General features: G+C 47.2%; 1 protein-coding gene across 2 annotated transcripts in view; it reads right to left on the bottom strand.

The window, feature by feature from the left end:
• Positions 1 to 11,674, bottom strand: part of LOC144733540 (rho guanine nucleotide exchange factor TIAM1-like) — a 112,546-nt gene extending 100,872 nt beyond the window's left edge. For both annotated transcript variants that reach the window (XM_078615508.1, XM_078615509.1), the window contains exon 1: positions 10,927 to 11,674. The gene's annotated coding sequence lies outside the window, so the exon portion shown is untranslated. The remainder of the gene's footprint in view (positions 1 to 10,926) is intronic.
• Positions 11,675 to 19,565: the final 7,891 nt, after the last annotated feature.

The following is a 19,565-nucleotide window of genomic DNA, read 5'->3' as shown; positions in this document are numbered from 1 at the left end:
AACTCACGAGTTTAGCGAGAAACACTTTCCTGCGGAGGGAGCTGGTAGGAACGTTGGGTTGCTCGGTCAATGGCCAGGGTCAACGGCGGCGTGGTGTATTCCGCAAATATGGCCGACTGTGAGGGCGGGTACAAGCCGGCGTGAGTAGGTTAAACGTTGAGTTTTATAAGGGCACCACGGGGTGACCAGCCCCTCCCCACCCAGCCCCACCCCTCCCACCCAACCCCTCCCCACCCTGCCCCTCCCCACCCTCCCCACCCAGCCCCTCCCCACCCAGCCCCTCCCCACTCAGCCCCTCCATCCCCAGCCAGTCCCTCCCTGCACGACGGACGGACACAATAATCCTCTGTGGGCTGGTGGAACCAGTGGGTTCCTACCAGAATAATGAGAGACTATGAGGGATTGACACCGTCGAATATCAGAGCCCAATGGCGGAAGGAAATCCTGCACGGTGTAGCAAATGCTGTGGAAAAGCGGTCACCGAAATCAGACACTCACTTCAAATAGCGCCAAAGTGCCATTCACCTACACTGTGGCGGTGAGGGCTTGTTTAAGTACGCATCGGGTAACAAGAAAAAATATATACAAACATGGCAGTCTGCAGAATATACGCTTATTTACAGTAAAAAAAAAATCAATCTGTGGTTTTACATGAAGAAACTAAAATATACAGAATATAAAAATTAACAAAACGTATTATTATTCAACAATTTATAACCCGTGGATATTTCGCAAATCTGATGCAATTTTTGCTCAAGAACTCTGAGGCGCAGAGCCAGAGCTCAAAGTTCCTCGTATGTCAACCTGGACTGGTGAGAGCCTGAACAGGTGAGAGCCTGAACAGGTGAGGGCCTGAACAGGTGAGGGCCTGGACAGGTGAGGGCCTGGACAGGTGAGAGCCTGAACAGGTGAGGGCCTGAACAGGTGAGGGCCTGGACAGGTGAGGGCCTGGACAGGTGAGGGCCTGGACAGGTGAGAGCCTGGACAGGTGAGGGCCTGGACAGGTGAGGGCCTGGACAGGTTAGAGCCTGGACAGGTGAGGGCCTGGACAGGTGAGGGCCTGGACAAGTGAACCTTGAACTACTACTTAAAGGTGGATGGACGCTGCTGCGTGTGTGTTGTAGGAAAGAGTTCCAGAGGGCTGGTGCAGCTACAGAGAAACGTCGCTCAGCCAGGAAGGTGGTGGTTCTGGCTACGGTGAGCAGGTTAAATTTCGAATTAAAGCTTTTGTGACTGCAGGGATTCATCTTCTTGGATCTTTCGGTAAAGTCACGTAGAATTGAAATAATAAAATAATAAAAATAAACCATAATAAAATAATTCTCACGACGTTTCGGCCACAACGCAAGTAGCCGTCCTCAGGTGGAGAACAGACCTGTTTATTATTTTATTATTTCAATTCTACGTGACTTTACCGAAAGAACCAAGAAGGTGAGCAGGTTATTAGATCTGCTCCGCAGGATGCTATAAAAGTTACAAATATCTAAAGTAATAAGTTGTGCTTACCCGGAATGGTCACGCCAGGCCTCAAGGCTTTTTTTCGGAAGAATGTTTTGACCAATTCCATTCATGATTGTTTCACATGCAGGAGAGATAACCCGAGTACCCAGAATAAAACCCACACATTAGCGAGAGGGTAAGCTCTTGACGGACAGTCTCGAGTACAAATCTCGGTACCACGGTCAACGAGCCGCCATATATATACAGGCAGTCCGACTTACGAACAACCCACACTTACGAACCAGCTTCAATTAAAAAAATCTCATTAACTTAAAACGCAAACTCTCACTTGCAAATTGAACCGCGGGACTTTATTGTTCAACTGAGCGATCTTGAGTCAGCCTTGTGCTGGGAGTGTGTGTTTGTGTGAGTGTGGGCATTTAAATATACAGTCGTTTCCTGTGTTCCGACTTGCGAACCGTTCGACTTTCGAACGCGCCCCAGGAACAAATTATGTTCGTAAGTCGAGAACTCCCCGTCTATTCAACAAATACTGGAAATGAGGAACCACCACATCGTTACTTTGCAATAACAGTCACGTGATACCAATGCGAAACTAAAAACAAAAGCGGGGGAGGGGGGGGAGTGAGCACGGTGCCATGCTGTTATGACTAAAAAAATGTTGGCAACTGGAGGAAGCGATTTACGTAAGCTAGGGAGAGATAAGGACACTAGCAGATCATTCTGCCGACGTCACCTCCAAAAGTGTTGCCCCCCCCACCTCACAGACGGTTCTCCTGCCTGTCAGTAACCGTAAACCGACACGCGGCACATTTCCTGGCCCACCAGATTATGCAATGACGACCAAAAGCGAGTCCGATGGACTTTCGCTATTACGGTCTAATTGTTTCTACGAAGGTCTAAAATTTCATGCAGACGGATGGTCAGCCGCCACTAGTTGCTGTCCCTCAGCACTTGGTTGAACTGCGAGGTACACGACTCTAATATCTGGTTCCCCCCCCAGCCTCCACATTGTTTTAGTAAGTTTTATAGGGGCATGGTTTGGTCCGTATTTTTTATTTAGTATAGATTTATACTTACATTTTTTTATCTGTATTGTATTATGATTGTTATTGGGATCAAACATCGAAATGGAATTTTTTGCACTTTCTGTACACAGTATGGACCGGGTTTGTGATTTTTCTGTAGGATTTTATTGTTTACGTACCTGATGTTCAGATTTGTGTACAATGAATTTTAGGTGTATCTTGTAATTTTATTGTTTGTTGCGGTTGAACCCAAATCAAGAGCCGAAGGGCTCACAGGGTAAATCCTAATAAATTAAACTGAAATTAAATTAAACTGAAAAACTGAAAACTGACACGAGCCAACCGGTGCGGCATGCCACTGCACTGTGATACAGATCGTCACAAGTGTCTGGATTCAACTAAACTTTCTATTTTACCAGGTAAGGCCCTCTGAGCTATAAAGCTCTTTAGCAATAGGTCAACGAAGTGGCTTATCGTGTTTAAATTTATAGCAGCCAAATACTCTAACCGCATGTTTCTCAATGTCTAGGGAAAAATCGGAGGACCCAAAGAAGAATCCACGCGACCACGGGGAGAACATACAAACTCCAAATAAAGAGTCGTCAGGGTCGAGATCAAACCTACGACCTCCTGCATCCAAGGAGAGGGAGATAACATCTCACCACAACGGATTTCAGTAGGTGATGGTCAGGATTGCACCATGCGCAGCAGGCGTATGTTTTGTTTACGGTTTCCAACTTTAGGTTTAAAATCTGTACGCATTAGCTCTGTTCGTCCATCTGTCTGTAAAGGAAGGGGTCGCGATTACTCTGAAAGATTTGATCCAATACAAACGCAACTTTAATTTAAAGTTGTATTGCTATTAGGGACTTGTGCGATTGAAAATGGGGCACATTGATCAAAGCCTTTTCCCAAAACTTGGATTCAAAATGCAGAGCAAAAGGGCTTATTTAAAAATACACAAAACCATATTTTCCCTAACAGATACGAATCGCCCATCACAATGCTAATTAAATACACCTGAAGATAAACACATGTTGGAAAGTGTCACATTCCATGGGTGTTCGTGATCCATGGGAATTCGTGATTTATCACGTTTTTAAATCGGAATGAAATTCGGTGGAAATGCATTTGGCTTTTAAAAAAATTGGTGAGATGGTACGACAACTATGAGGCTTATATAACAACATTAATCTGGAGCTTACAACTAATTCCTCGGAAACAAAATTGCGATGGTTCTTCTTTTATAAGCAGTTGTCAATTTGGTGCGTACTTTGACAACAACAGTATTTGTGTGTCAGAGAGGCATTTTGCCTCCCTTGCAAAAGCAGGCCACGGATAAATCCTTTCAACCCAAGTCTCCCTACTGTGTACACTGGCCACTTTCAGCGGCCCTGTGTGAGCAAACTGACCTGTGAATAGGACAGAAACTGTGGGGGGCGCGAGATTGAAACCTCAAAGTGGATAATTTTGCAAATCGAGCTACATGATAAAAAAAACACTTCCTTCACTTAAATGTTAACCTTTAACCGCACGGTCGCCAAAGACACGTGTACACACAGGCAGTGAGGAAGAGAGGAATCCTCAACGGAATCGTCACAATTGACTGCTCCTAACAACTTCAAATGCAAACAGGTCTTTTGTTAGCGCCACGCTTTATTCTTTCACGAGCAAGACAAAGAGGGGCTTTGGGTTCTCGGTATTCGCGCGACGAGACACCCCGGGCCACCTCTGAGTGACAACAGCACACGCGGGCGACTGTGTAAAGTATCCGGGAGAATTAATCGATTTCATTAATTGATTTTATTTGTGGTTCTAAACCATCCCCCCCCCTCGACATAGCAGAGGTCTGTTCAGCTTGGAATTACTCAGCCTCTAAATGCGAAGCAGATGTCTCTTCTGATTAGCGTCATATACCGAGCGAGCGCCTTCCATGGAAAAATAATCGCACGAACCCTCGCTCTTACAAGCATGCTACTGTGGCCGATATTAAATTATTCCACTTACCTTTAAATTCGCAGGGTTGTTTTTCCCCCCTCTCTCTCTCTCATGCATGTGAATTCGACGGGAAAAAAATACACTTGGACATTTCACCAACAAGGCGTCTCTGTATTGCCATTACAGTGCTCGCTTCGCTTACAGCGTCTGCGATGATGCGCGTGTGCAAATGCAGCCGCGCAAACGAAGGGACCTACACCGAGGCGCTATAAATAGACCCGGGACGGAAATCTCACCAATCTGGACGAGTGCGCCGGGCCAAATAAGCGAAAACGTCGTGGCAAAACACAAAAGCCAAATAAAGTGACGATCGAAACGGTCAAAGTGTCCAAATTTCGATTTAAAGCTTTCGTGACTGCAGGGATTCATCTTCTTGGTTCTTTCGGTAAAATCACGTAGAAGGGAAATAATAAAATAATAAAAATAAAACATAATAAAATAATTCTCACCACGTTTCGGCCACAACGCAAGCAGCCGTCCTCAGGTGAAGAACAGGTCTGTCGGGAAGACAGCGTCTGAATGAAACACCCCAGGCTTGGAGCGTATATTTAAGCTGGGTTGGAGGGGGAAGAGCGCCTTGACAAAAGAATTTGCATATCAAGGTCAAAGTGTCCGTCAAGCTGAACCCAGCACCGGGAGAAGGCACGTCCCCATATGTTACCAAGCCAGCGGTGGAAATTCCACATTACTATGGAGGAGACCAGACTCACCCAACATACCACGGTTGATTTTCACCACATGGTGCTCACGTGATGCCTATTGGTGGAACGTTTAACCCCCCCCCCCTTCGCAATGCATTTGCCACGATTCGGGGTTGCGACGGAATATTAGTATACTTTCTTTTGTTAAGACTCTCGCGAATTCGAGCAGCCGTTCGATGTTGGTGGCAACGTCAACTCATTACCCACAATATATACAAATCTAAGAACCTCGCTCAGTGGCGAAGCGTGGTTGGCATGACCACCCGGTGCAATTGCACCGCCTGCACACTCAATTGCGACACCACTGGCTTTAATTCTTGCACACGATTTTAATGTGTAAATAGTGAGCTTGATCATATGTATTAATTGATGCATCACCTCACAAGGATAGTGGCACAAATCGGGAAACCTCAGTGAAAATTGCTAAATCAGCCGAATACAAAACACTAAATAATCGTCGCATCATTGTAAAAGATATAAATAGATACAAAATATATAACTAAACAAAGAGACATTTCGTCTGCTTATCTATGTTGTTAAATTTTGAGTACAGTATTGGGTGTCACTTTGAAGGTAATTGTCTATCGATTTTAGAAAATATGGCTTATTAATGGAATAAATCAGTGGTTTGACACATGCACGAATCTCAATGCACCAAGACAATCCCAGCATGGATGGCACCGCCGCAGTATTTATGAGCATGTCACTGCCATTTAGAAAGGTGGACACATTTGAGTTCTCTCTTAATTGCAGTCCTAATTGGTTGCTATACAACGCCCAAGTAAAGGACGACTTCACGACAATCGTTCTGAGTGCTCTACTCCCAAAACCCTTAGAACTGCCCCGCTGCCATACTGTGCTGTCATCCAATAACCCCTCCGCCCCGGCTTCTCCAAGTTGCTGGAGGCCATCGGTCTGCGGTTCCAACTTGAATTTGTGAACACGGACGGAGCTTATGTCGCCACCAACGGAGCCCAAAGTCTTCAAAGGCGCGAGATCAACGCCTCCTCAATCGCTCTCAGCCACGTTAACAGTCACAACAAGCCAATCCACTTCGGCGCCTATATTTAATTTCATCCCACGTGTACTGAATATGTATTGGCTCCTACTACTGCTGCGTTTGCAACGTCCTATCCGGGGCATGAGCAATGGAATTTGTTTAGGAACTGGTCTCCCTAGAAAGCCGACATTGTACAGGAGCACAAACCAAACACATACCAGTCCATAGGACATTTTATCAAGTGAATGCAGAAATGCATTTCAGAAATTAACTTTTCACGTACGCTGCACTGTGCCTGGAGGAATCAAAACACTTGGGCCAAATGCACCGTCAATATAACGTCAAGCATAACCTGTTGCGTGTGCGGTTGATCACAGCGAAATTATCATGCCGACAATGAGAGTGCAGACGTTCACACAAGAGGACCCCCCTCCAAAGAGCAATAACGCGATAATCCTGGATAACCTGTCAATTGCTACGACCGCAGGCAATTTTTAGGAAATTGTGTCGGGGGAAATCGGCCGCTGCCGTTACCTTGACGCTGTGCAAACTGCTGCTGCAAGCTGCCAAGCTCGGGGCCTTGTGTGTGCGCGCACTGGACCCATCTTCACAAGTGCCTGCTTAAGCCGTCACATCTGTGGCCGCGCACGCAAGCAAGGCCTGTAAAACGCCTCGCCGATGACCAACGCAGATTGCTCATCATAAACAACAAGAGTCTTCCCCCCCAACCCAAGCGTCCGCGCCCGGGTGTCCCGGGTGTCCTCGCCATCGCCCACCGCCCGTCTCGCCGTGCCGCGCCGCGCCTGGTGGGTCGCCGGTGGTGGTTTGTCCTCGGCGGGCCCGGTGGTGCAACCGAGCGGGAAATCAAATCCAATTGAACGCGGGTGCCTGGATTTCACCCGGAGGCATGGGTGGCAATCCCATTAGGATGCATGGGGGACCCTTGCTGTCAATCGAGAAGTACCATGCCCTTGTAAAAACAACCGGCATTTTTGTAAATTGTTCTCTTGACGGCACCAGTATCGCCGTACCCTAAAGACGCTCTCTGTGGATACGATCGCAGGCTCCTCCTAATAGAAAGCTGCCTGGAGTGCCACTTTGGGAGGGCCGCGACTGGCTGCGGCCAGTGTAATCTTAACCAGAGCACAATTCATGGGTAGAGAGCGTGAGCTTTGAAGCTGAAAAAGCCCAACGTACAGCATCTTTTGCACGACAGTGTAATTCATACACAGTGCATGGCTGCGGCAGATTACGTTGTATATACAAAGACAAAGATCTCCTGCTATAGCTCTCTGACAGACTGTCAGAACAAGTGCTGTTAGCAAGCACCTATGAAACACGGCACACGAGGGGGTGGGCGGCCAGCATTGCCAATGCTGATATTTACGCATTGCAGCAGGTACTCGATTTAAAGCCGAGTCGAACTAGGGGAGGCCCAGGACTGGTTACGAATTGTCACCGATGTTGGCTGTGAGCAAACATCGAATTGTAGTTGCCAGGATCATAGCATACCGCGTTAACCGCTCTGCCACAACTCCCCACTGTATATACAACACGGAAAGATAATATATGAAATTTACCATTTGCCCTTCAAACTGTCCATTTGTGGGAAACTTTTTTCTGGGGGGGGGGGTGGGGGGGGGTGGCCGCGGGTGATTTAAAACATTTTTTGTACGATTAAATTGACTGAACACAGGGGTAGGAGAAAAAAAACCAAGCCATTCATCACATCTGCTCCAATTTTACACTGTCAAGACACGTTGTTTTCTTTTCATTGTATCATATCTCAGTCGCACTCTTGAGGACCTTCAAATTGTCCAAACATTCCGCTGGGGGCAGACAACATGTGTGTCCCATCAGTGTAGCACGATGCCCACTGCTGCTCCACCCGACTCCCAAAGACTCGGACAGCGGCAAAAGCGGCGTACATTTGTCTCCCGGCATGTGGCCAATTTGAGACTCGCACGAGCCACGTGGTGCCACACACGAATGCGGAGTTTTGAATTCTTTAACTCTCCTTTCAAAAAGGGGCGTGCAAGGGAGCCGATGGTGGCTTGGAGGTGCACTGCACCAGATGGAAACTGCACCAGATCAATTTGGCATCTTCTTGACCAAATCAATGGACAGACAGATTTAATAATAAGCACTTGGCCAGGATGACAGCAGTGACTAAGAACTGCCTTGTTTTCTGGGTTCAACCATGAAACGCAACGATTACTTTTGGCTTCGAACTCCCAGCTTCTTGGAACTCAACAACCCAGACGCGCATCTTCAGTTCGAGCTAAAGCAGCCGGGGACAGGCAACGCAATTCCTGCTAACTCATCACTTTTTCTTTTACAGCTGGTTCGCATAATACACGTCTATCTATAACAACACGCCAAAAACACATTTACATTGTTATAAAGTGTCGCGTAACAAACCCCTTTATTTATGCTCTCCACCAAAGTATATTCTTGGTTCTTTCAGTAAATTCACGTAGAAGGGAAATTATAAAATAATGAAAATAAAACATCATAAGATAAATTTCGATTTAAAGCTTTCGGTAAAGTCACGTAGAAGGGAAATAAGAAAATAATAAAAATAAAACATAATTACATAATTCTCACGACGTTTTGGCCACAACGCAAGCAGCCGTCCTCAGGTGAAGAACAGGTCTGTCGGAAAGACAGCGTCCTAACATTAGGACATTAGGACGCTGTCTTTAGGACGCTGTCTTTCCGACACCTCTGTTTCCCTTCTACGTGACTTTACCGAAAGAACCAAGAATATGAATCCCTGCAGTCACGAAAGCTTTAAATCGAAATCTCCACCAAAGTGTTTACGGATCAGGCGTGGAGAGTAAAATAAACCCTTAACGATGGCCCATTTAAGCCACAAATGAATGCGTTAATAAACTCAATTCTGCACAATATTATCTGTGGCCACATTGCCAGCTGGGCCTCGGTTAATAAATAAAAACATGACGGGCACTTACTTTTCAGTGGCCTAAATCTTTAACATCTCCGGCATAAATGATGCGAGTCATTAATATGAATAAGGCAGTGTGTCAGAACGTTTCATTACGAACATGAAACGCATTAGACTCCCACGAGCCATCGGGGAAATTCAAATGCGAGTCCTTGCTATCCAACACACAATCCGAAGCATGTTATTGGCACTGATAAAAAAAAAACAGCTTCGTGTGGCCGAAGCCAACCAGTGACCAACATTGACCAACAAGCCAGAGGAGCCTGGGGTCAAGCATTGAACCCTGCCAGGCCAGCGAAAAAACCCTTGCAAGGGACCGGCCGCACCCACCACCAAAAGAACATCTGAAATAATAACCACCACAGACATCAACAACAACAAAAATAACCACGATTGTGTCCATGCAAACCCTCCAAAAAAAATTAAAAACCCCGATGGCTCTGTCCAAGTAACCCAACCCTGGGTTTGTGGTTGGTTGACCTGATGAGGAATTAGATTTTTTTTAAAAACTACTCAAACTCTCTCTTCGCTCGGGGAAGCCCTCTTTCTCATTCTCTTGGTCAAGAACATCGACTTTGGCATCTCCGAGGCAAACCTGCACACACAATGAGCTTGCTGCCGTCAACAAATACGTGGAGAGAGGCCGGGTGGGTGGGTGAGTGAGTTGGGGAATCAAGGGCGCACATTGACAACACGGTGACACAGGGAGACGCACACACGCACCACATATATCCTGCACAGACTGTTGGCGAGCACCTATTAAGGTCGGCACGACACCACGAGGGGGCTGGGTGGCCAGCAACCACGCCCGGCCGCCTTTGTCTCCCCCAGTGGCGATGTTTTACACGTAACGCAAACAGGTAAATCATTTGAGGCTGGGTAGACCTAGGGGAGGCCCAGGATCGGTGCCGATTATCGTCACCGGTGTTAGCCGCACGCACACACACACACTGTAACACACACACACTGTAACACACACACTGTAACACACACTGTAACAACACACACACACCATCACAACACACACTGTAACACACACACTGTAACAACACACACACTGTAACACCACACACTGTAACACCACACACTGTAACACCACACACTGTAACAACACACACACCAACCCACCACAACCACCACAAACTCACCACAAACCCACCACCACCAACTCACCACCACCAAACCACCACCACCAACCCACCACCACTACCAACCCACCACCACCAACCCACCACCATCACCAACCCACCACCACCACAACCACCACCAACCACAACCACCAATCCACCACAACTACCAACCCACCACAACTACCAACCCACCACCCGAACCCACCACAACCACCAACCCACCATCACCAACCCACCACCACCAACCCACCACCACCAACCCACCACCACCAACACACCACCACCACCAACACACCACAACCACCAACCCACCACAACCACCAACCCACCACAACCACCAACCCACCACCCGAACCCACCACAACCACCAACCCACCACAACCACCAACCCACCACAACCACCAACCCACCATCACCAACCCACCACCACAACCACCACCAATCCACAACCACAAACCCACAACCACCAACCCACCACCACCAACCCACCACAAACCCACCACAACTACCAACCCACCACCACCAACTGAGAGAACGAGCGAGCGAGAGATGCAAAGGAGGCTGCGCGCGCACGCGAGAGGGTTGCCGCGTGTGCGTGCGAGGCAGGGTGCGGCCCGAACCGTCGGACACGCCGCCTTACCGTGAGCGATCTCCCCTCCACCCTCGCCGAGACACGTGCTGCCGGAAATCCACACGCGGACGCGCGGCGCGGCAGCGAATACCAAATAAAATAATAAAATAATAAATCTCGACGTTTTAATTTTTTCAAGAGGAACCTATTTATGATATAATATCTCTCTCTATCTATCTGTGTGTCTGTGTGTGCGTCTCTGTGTGTGTGTGTGTCTGTGTGTGCGTCTCTCTGTGTGTGTCTGTGTGTGTCTCTCTGTCTGTGTGTGTATTAAACACGGCGGGGCAGATTTCCCCGAGATCGCCAGAAGGACGGAGCTCACAGAGCCGTGCTGGCGTCTTCTCACCACCACCACAACCACCGCCACCACCACAACAACCACCACAACCACCACCACAACCACCACAACCACCACCACAACCTCAACCACCACAACCTCAACCACCACCACCCCGGCGTTCCGTGTGCGCACGCGTGCGATCGAGCAGACGACGCCGACGCTCGGGTTCCCGTGTCTCTCTCCCTGTGTCTGTCTCTCCCTGTGTGTCTGTCTCTCTGTGTGTCTCTCCCTGTGTGTCTGTCCCTGTGTGTCTGTCTGTCTCTCTCCCTGTGTGTGTCTGTCTGTCTCTCTCCCTGTGTGTGTCTGTCTCCTTGAGTCTGTCTGTCTCTCTCCCTGTGTGTGTCTGTGGGGAAGCGAAGTGTTTGCTCCGCTTGCTCGGGATTGTGAACGCGGGGAGGGTAAGGACCCCCAGTGGTGGTGGTGGTGGGAGGGAGGAGTTGGTGGTGGAGGAGGGAGGCTGAGTGAGGGAGGTGGTGGTGGAGGGAGGGAGGGAGGAGTTGGTGGTGCAGGAGGAGGAGGTCTGGGCTGAGCTAAGGGCGGGGGGGAGACGTGAAGAGAGAGAGGGAGGGTGTGTGTGTGTGGCTGTGTGGGTGTGTGGGGTGTGTGTGGCTGGGTGTGTGTGTGGCTGGGTGTGTGTGTGGCTGGGTGTGTGTGTGGCTGGGTGTGTGTGTGGCTGGGTGTGTGTGTGGCTGGGTGTGTGTGTGGTGTGTGTGTGTCTGTGTGTGTGTGGCTGGGTGTGTGTGGCTGTGTGTGGCTGTGTGTGTGTGTGTGGCTGTGTGCGTGTGTCTGTGTGTGTCTGTGTGTGTCTGTGTGTGTGTGTGTGTGGCTGTGTGTGTGTGTGGCTGTGTGTGTGTGTGGCTGTGTGTGTGTGTGGCTGGTGTGTGTCTGTGTGTGTGTGTCTGGCTCTGAGCGAACTGGTTCTGCCCGTTTGGCCATGGAACTCCCTCCCCAACCTCCCCACGCCTTACCGCCCCCCACGAGAGAGGCCCCCCACGAGAGTGACCCCCCACGAGAGTGACCCCCGCCGCCGTGGTTCAACGTCGCTCGCTCGGCCCCCCCCCCGGCCACGTGGTCGAGAGGCCGGAGCGGGAGACGCACCACGGGTACCCGTGCCACACCCGTGCCACACCCGGCCAGGATGTGTATCTACGTTGAACTTCTTTCGCGCCGTACGTTTCAATTACATTTTTCTGTTTCATGTATTAGGTATAACCCTGTGAGCCGTGCGGCTCTTGACTCGGGTGCAACCCCAACGAAACAAAAACATGAACAAGAAACATCTTAAAGTGGCTACACGCAACAGGAAAATCCTGGAAAAATCAGCAAAGTCTTCCACGTGGTTCATCTGAGGTGCAGGGGAAGGACAACAAACTAAACACACAATTAATAATCAACGTTTTTGAGTTAAATCGCGTTATTTATAAATGTGTCATAACCCTCCACCACCCGACACGGCCAATCAGCAAAAAAGTGTCACGTTGACAAAAGACAAAATAGTTCATTGATTTAGCCCACCGGTGTATTGAAGCGTGAAACTAAACATTTACAATTTTTTTAATGTTGTGGTTTCACGCTTAAACACACAGGTGGGCTAGAGCAGTAAACTATTTTGTCTTTTGTCAACGTGACACTTTTTTTTTGCTGATTGGCCGTGTCGGGTGGTGGAGGGTTACGACACATTTATAAATAACGCGATCTAACCCAAAAACGTTGAATATGAATAATATTGGTCGCGAAAGCCTACGTGTTATACTAAACACAACATTCAAAAAGCAGATATGGTGGTAGTGGTGGTTGTTGTGATGCTATTGCTGCTGCTCCTGTGCACGCAACGCATTTCTCATTCTTGTTACCGCCAATTAAATTGACATTAAGCAGAGGAATGAAATCTGACGGGCATCTATCTGTGGGTGGCTTGTTTTGCTTGCGCACATTGTTGGTTGCGGTGATTTTCCCCATCTTTGTACTTCTTTGCGCAACGTCTGTTGCATCGTTTTGTGCGTATGCCGATGTATCTCAAAAGGTTATAATATTTAAGGCCACGACACAGAGGCATTGGGTCTCTGTGTGTCTATGCTGTGTGTTTCTCTCTGTGTGTCTCTGTGTTGTCTCTCTCGGTGTGTCTCTGTGTGTGTCTCTCTCTGTGTGTCTCTGTGTGTGTCTCTCTCTCTGTGTGTCTCTGTGTGTGTCTCTCTCTGTGTGTCTATGTTGTGTGTCTCTCTCTGCTTGTGTGTCTGTTTGTGTGTCTATGTTGTGTGTCTCTGTGTGTCTCTCTCTGTGTGTCTCTGTGTGTGTCTCTCTGTGTGTGTCTATGTTGTGTGTCTCTCAGTGTGTCTCTGTGTGTGTCTCTCTCTGTGTGTCTCTGTGTGTGTCTCTCTCTGTGTGTCTATGTGTGTGTCTCTCTGTGTGTCTCTGTGTGTGTCTCTCTCTGTGTGTCTCTGTGTGTGTCTCTCTCTGTGTGTCTATGTTGTGTGTCTCTCTCTGCTTGTGTGTCTGTTTGTGTGTCTATGTTGTGTGTCTCTGTGTGTCTCTCTCTGTGTGTCTCTGTGTGTGTCTCTCTGTGTGTGTCTATGTTGTGTGTCTCTCTGTGTGTCTCTGTGTGTGTCTCTCTCTGTGTGTCTCTGTGTGTGTCTCTCTCTGTGTGTCTATGTTGTGTGTCTCTCTGTGTGTCTCTGTGTGTGTCTCTCTCTGTGTGTCTCTGTGTGTGTCTCTCTCTGTGTGTCTATGTTGTGTGTCTCTCTGTGTGTCTCTGTGTGTGTCTCTCTCTGTGTCTATGTGTGTGTCTCTCTCTCTGTGTCTCTCTCTGTGTGTCTCTGTGTTGTCTCTCTCTCTGTGTCTGTGTGTGTCTCTGTGTGTCTCTGTGTGTGTCTCTCTGTGTGTCTTTGTGTTGTCTCTCTCTGCTTGTCTGTCTGTGTTGTCTCTCTCTGTGTGTCTCTGTGTGTGTCTCTCTCTCTGTGTATCTGTGTGTCTCTCTCGGTGTGTCTCTGTGTGTCTCTCTCTGTGTGTCTCTGTGTGTCTCTCTCTGTGTGTCTGTGTTGTGTGTCTCTCTCTGTGTGTCTGTGTTGTGTGTGTCTCTGTGTGTCTCTGTGTTGTCTCTCTCTGTGTGTCTCTGTGTGTGTCTCTCTCTGTGTGTCTATGTTGTGTGTCTCTCTGTGTGTCTCTGTGTGTGTCTCTCTCTGTGTGTCTCTGTGTGTGTCTCTCTCTGTGTGTCTATGTTGTGTGTCTCTCTGTGTGTCTCTGTGTGTGTCTCTCTCTGTGTCTATGTGTGTGTCTCTCTCTCTGTGTCTCTCTCTGTGTGTCTCTGTGTTGTCTCTCTCTCTGTGTCTGTGTGTGTCTCTGTGTGTCTCTGTGTGTGTCTCTCTGTGTGTCTTTGTGTTGTCTCTCTCTGCTTGTCTGTCTGTGTTGTCTCTCTCTGTGTGTCTCTGTGTGTGTCTCTCTCTCTGTGTATATGTGTGTCTCTCTCGGTGTGTCTCTGTGTGTCTCTCTCTGTGTGTCTCTGTGTGTCTCTCTCTGTGTGTCTGTGTTGTGTGTCTCTCTCTGTGTGTCTGTGTTGTGTGTCTCTGTGTGTCTCTGTGTTGTCTCTCTCTGTGTGTGTCTCTCTCTGTGTGTCTCTGTGGTGTCTCTCTCTGCTTGTGTGTCTGTCTGTGTGTCTCCATGTCTGTGTTTTGTCTCTCTCTCTCAAATTTTCGTTCTACGGGACTTTACCGAAAGAACCAAATAGTTATTATAATTCAAGTTAAACCCGCCAGCGAGCTTTCATCCTGAAACGCTGTCAGAATTGGCACCCGCTTATTATTCCTCCAGCAAAGCACAGTAATACTTCTAGATTTGAATACTTTCTACAACATCAACAGTGTGTGTTTGTGTGTTTTCCCTTCAGTACAACCCTAGTAGGTTCCCCTCTAAAAGAACACGGACTCTTTGGTCTTCGTGGGGCTTTGGTCCACTGGTTACCAAGACACACAACTCTGAACGTGTCCACGTGCGGACTACGGGAATTCCGAGGACGTTTTCGATGCGAGCAGTCCCCCCACCCAGTGAACGCGCGGCGTTGGGACGGCTGCTGTTGGCCCAACGATTACAACTCACAACCCATAATATATATTCTTGGTTCTTTCGGTAAAGTCACGTAGAAGGGAATTAATAAAAAAATAATAAAAAAATTATTGATATTTTTTTTATTTCCCTTCTACGTGACTTTACCGAAAGAACCAAGAGTATGAATCCCTGCAGTCACGAAAGCTTTAAATCAAAACCCATAATATGCCAGCGCTGGGTCACATGCCAACGACGGTGGGGTCAACGCGTGGCATGTTTACTGGGAAGGTGCTATTATTTAGACTTCAAACCTATTTAAAATTAACATTCACGGAGCCACTAATTTCTTAAGAACCGCGTATTGAGTTTATATTCTTTGGGTCTTTCGGTAAAGTCACGTAGATAGGTTGAAAGAAAATAACAAAAAGTAACAAAAAAACCTACGACGTTTCGATCGCAGCACAAGCGTTCGTCGTCATCTTTTTTTCTTCGTGATGACGAACTCTTGTGTTGCGATCGAAACGTCGTGGTTTTTTTGTTTGTTATCTTTTGTTATTTTCTTTGAACCTATCTACGTGACTTTACCGAAAGACCCAAAGAATATGAATCCCTGCAGTCACGAAAGCTTTAAGTCGAGTAATGAGTTTAGTTCGATGTCCTTCCCCCGCACCTCCGTACGGTGCAAAAGAAATTCAACATACATACGTAAAAAAAAGTGCAATCTACCCAGACGGAAAGTAAGATCGTACACAATGCCCCCCCTCTCTCTCTCCCCCACCAACTTAAGAGCCAACTCAACCAGACTTCACTCAGCACATGTTCACACGTGGACGATGAGGCATACTTGCCGCACACACACACATACCTCCTGACGCTCCCCCACATCCTCGCCCGAGGAGACCCAGGGGACGCTGACAGACAGACAAGACCCTTGGTGGATGTTGTAGCGAGAACATTTATCCACATCGTAGCTCCGTGGACCCAGAACAGATACAATGCAGTGTTTTCACTTTCTGTGGCCAAAAAAAACACTGGGAAATGTGCGACATCCATTTGTAATGAGTGGGCTATCAAGTAATTCACTCTTATTAGCCATGTAACTAAATCGGTACTACAGTACTAAGGTTTTTACTACCTTAGGTGGTACCGGTTTATACTCTGGCCTTTTGACGAAGGCCGTAATTATAATATATATTGCGGGGGGGGTCACCCCCCCCCCCCAATATTCAAATATACTCAAAATGTCCCCCCCCCAATATATTGCTATAAAATAGATTTCTGTTTATATAATTGTGGTTATGGTTGTACAGTACTGTATTAATCCCTAATCTCTGCCATTACATACAATGAAACAAGAAAAGATTAAAAAAACAGAACAATGTAATACAATACACTATTAGACATTATTGTAAAAAATAAATAAAAAGTCCATCCCATGTGTTAGTGCATTTTTTATATTTTAGGCAGGAAATTCGTTTTAAAATTTATATTTTTTTTCTGGGGGGGGGGGGGAGGCCCTGGAAGATGTGGTCCCCCCCAATGTTGACTCCATGGCTACGGCCTTGCTTTTGACTAATAGACGATAATTATGATCTGGCTCCTGCCACGTGTTGTTCTGCATGATGCCAGATGGTTCACTTTTTAAGGAACTGAACTGGAACAGGTCGCAAACAGCATTACGTGCTTGGAGCTTTCTCAAGAACCGTTCCTGTTCAGTACCTGCAGAACTTACGCCACGTTCAGTGACATAATGCCAGACAACCGTGGCGATACAACCCAAAAGACATTGTGCAGATAATTATTTTCTGACAGCAGATGCTCACGTTCAATTCAGTCTATTTTATTTCAGAAGGACACAACCCAAAACGCAAACACCGAACAAATTGCGGCGTTCTAGTGACATATCTGCAGCATCACTCACAGACCTATAAAGGCAGAGTGAACATAACACAACCACGTGTCACCACGATGCGTTCGTCCTGGTGACAGGAGCATTTAACATTCACAGCAGCTGATTGACAACAAAGAACGCTCCCGTAAATACAGTACATGGTCTCTCAGATATACAGTATACGGGAGTAAATCTTGAACATGAAACTGCGCAGTTTTTTTGTTGTTGCAGTTGTGTTGTACAGCTCTCTGATGTGTTAATTCTAGATTTGAAGCTTTCGTGACTGCAAGGATTCATATTCTTAGGTTTTTTCTGTAAAGTCACGTAGGTAAAAAATAAAAATTAATAAAAGTAAAATAAAAATAAAATAAAAATCACGACGTTTCGGAGGCAACACAAGCTTCCGTCTTCAGGTGGAACCGTCACAGCACGATAGCTGTATCAAATGAGAGAAATTCCAAGATAACAGTCCTTGTATATATACTGGTTGAGGGTGGGAGGAGCCAAGGTAGGCCCTGAATATTGTTTTTGTGAGGTTCGGTGCGGCTGAAGCACGCTGTTAGGAATGAGCCTTTGTTGTGTAAACTGGGTGCGGATGATGTAAAGGTGCGTGTAAAAGGGACTGAGCCTTTTTGTTATGTAGAGATGATGCGGGATGTGTCGTGCGTTGTTGGGCACGATGTCCGACGTTTCGCTCCACTCGCGGGCAGCTTCAGGAACTACTGAAATCTTCTTGAAACGAACAATTTAGTTCTTGAAAAAGAGTTTCCCAGGATCTGGAGCGAAACGTCGGAACATTGTCTCAAGCACCACGCGGTACAACCCGAAAAAAACGCATCGGAGAGTGATTGAACTCAAGTGCTCTACCCCAGTCTGAAATAACTGTTTGATAAAATTGTGATGTGTACTGTAGACTCATATGGTTCATACACTTTTCTCCTATATATAAAAATGCCACTGAAGGCTACAATTAAAGTGTCATCGGTGAAGCGAGAATGTTTCTTTTTCTTAAAATATTTTTTTCTTTTGCCTGTGTGCCTTCTAAAAAGTATATTAAAGTATGCATTAATTAGAACTCTGGCAAATACATCAGCAACAGTAATAGGCCAAAGCATGGCTTGACAGCTTCACTTCTCTGGCAGTCGTACATTTTTTATTTCAAAATGCCTTTGGTAACCTCAAGTGCACTAGCAGACGAACGGATTGTGTGCATATAGATACAATTAACTTCTGGATGAAGGTCTCCCCATGCTTTTCATGAACAGGGATTTGTATTTTAACCATACTTCACCACGCTGGTCAAAGCAGGTTTGGTGCCCAGCACTGATTTGGATGTCACTCACCACTGGTGTTCGCGTGTCTGGAAATACAACTCAGATGTCACAGCTTCGTAGTGGAATTCGCGAACCACGGTACCACTGCTCCCCACCATTCAGACTCCCAAGTCCAAATTGTAAATGTAGTGATATGAATTGGAAGTGCGTTGCGTTTAAACTGGAAGAGCCACAAACACTTTTCCTACGACTCGTCGTTGCAGTCCCGATTCATCCCAGCTCCATCCAGCCTTGCCCACTGGTGTTAGCTGTGGCCGGGAATCGATATCAGCTTGTCGATTCATTAGTGCAGGGGTCGGCAACCAAAATAACAAGAAGAGCCATTTCTTTCCAATTCGGTACAAAATTCAGTATTTCAAGAGCCGCAATGCATCTGAGTACATACTGTACATACGTACATATCGTCAAGAAGCAGCCCGTAAATAGCCGCATGCGGCTCCGGAGCCGTAGGTTGCCGACCCCTGCATTAGTGCAATGCTTAACGACTGCACCACCACTCCATTTGAATAACTCTGGTGAGATCGTATCCCTTGCCTGACTCCACTGCTACTTTGCATTTTATTACTTTATTCATGCATTGTTAAGTTTTACCTGTTCCTAGCTGGTGATGAAATGGCAGATCGTTTTCGCCATTCATAAATATTAGTGATTCAATTTCAGCCAAAAGACCAAGCACTGACGCAGATGCTTGAACCGAGAGAGAGAGAGAGAATAAGCAGATCTTGGCAAGCAATTTCCCTTGATTGAGGAGGGTCTCTGTTTGGATGTTTAAATCTACATTCTAAACTGAGGCAGCAGAACCCGACTTTCAAATCGTTGGCAAAAAAAAAACTTGGCACGGCTTCAGGCAACACAGCTGCCTCACATAAAGCCCTCCCTGCGGGCAAGTCAGGGGTTGAATTAACTGTGTCCCTCTGGATACACAGTGTGCACTCCCTCCCAGCAGGAAGCCAGGGGTGTGGCCGCACTGGCACTGGGGTGGAAATTGTCCACCTTTCGTTTTATCCGAGAGAGAAAGAGCCCAACGGCGGGGGCTTGCCTACTC

Source organism: Lampetra planeri, chromosome 47, assembly GCF_965212315.1.
Source record: "Lampetra planeri chromosome 47, kcLamPlan1.2.h2, whole genome shotgun sequence".
Lineage (NCBI taxonomy): Eukaryota > Metazoa > Chordata > Hyperoartia > Petromyzontiformes > Petromyzontidae > Lampetra > Lampetra planeri.
Note: the sequence above shows the minus strand (reverse complement) of the source record. Positions and strands in the feature narration are given on the sequence as shown.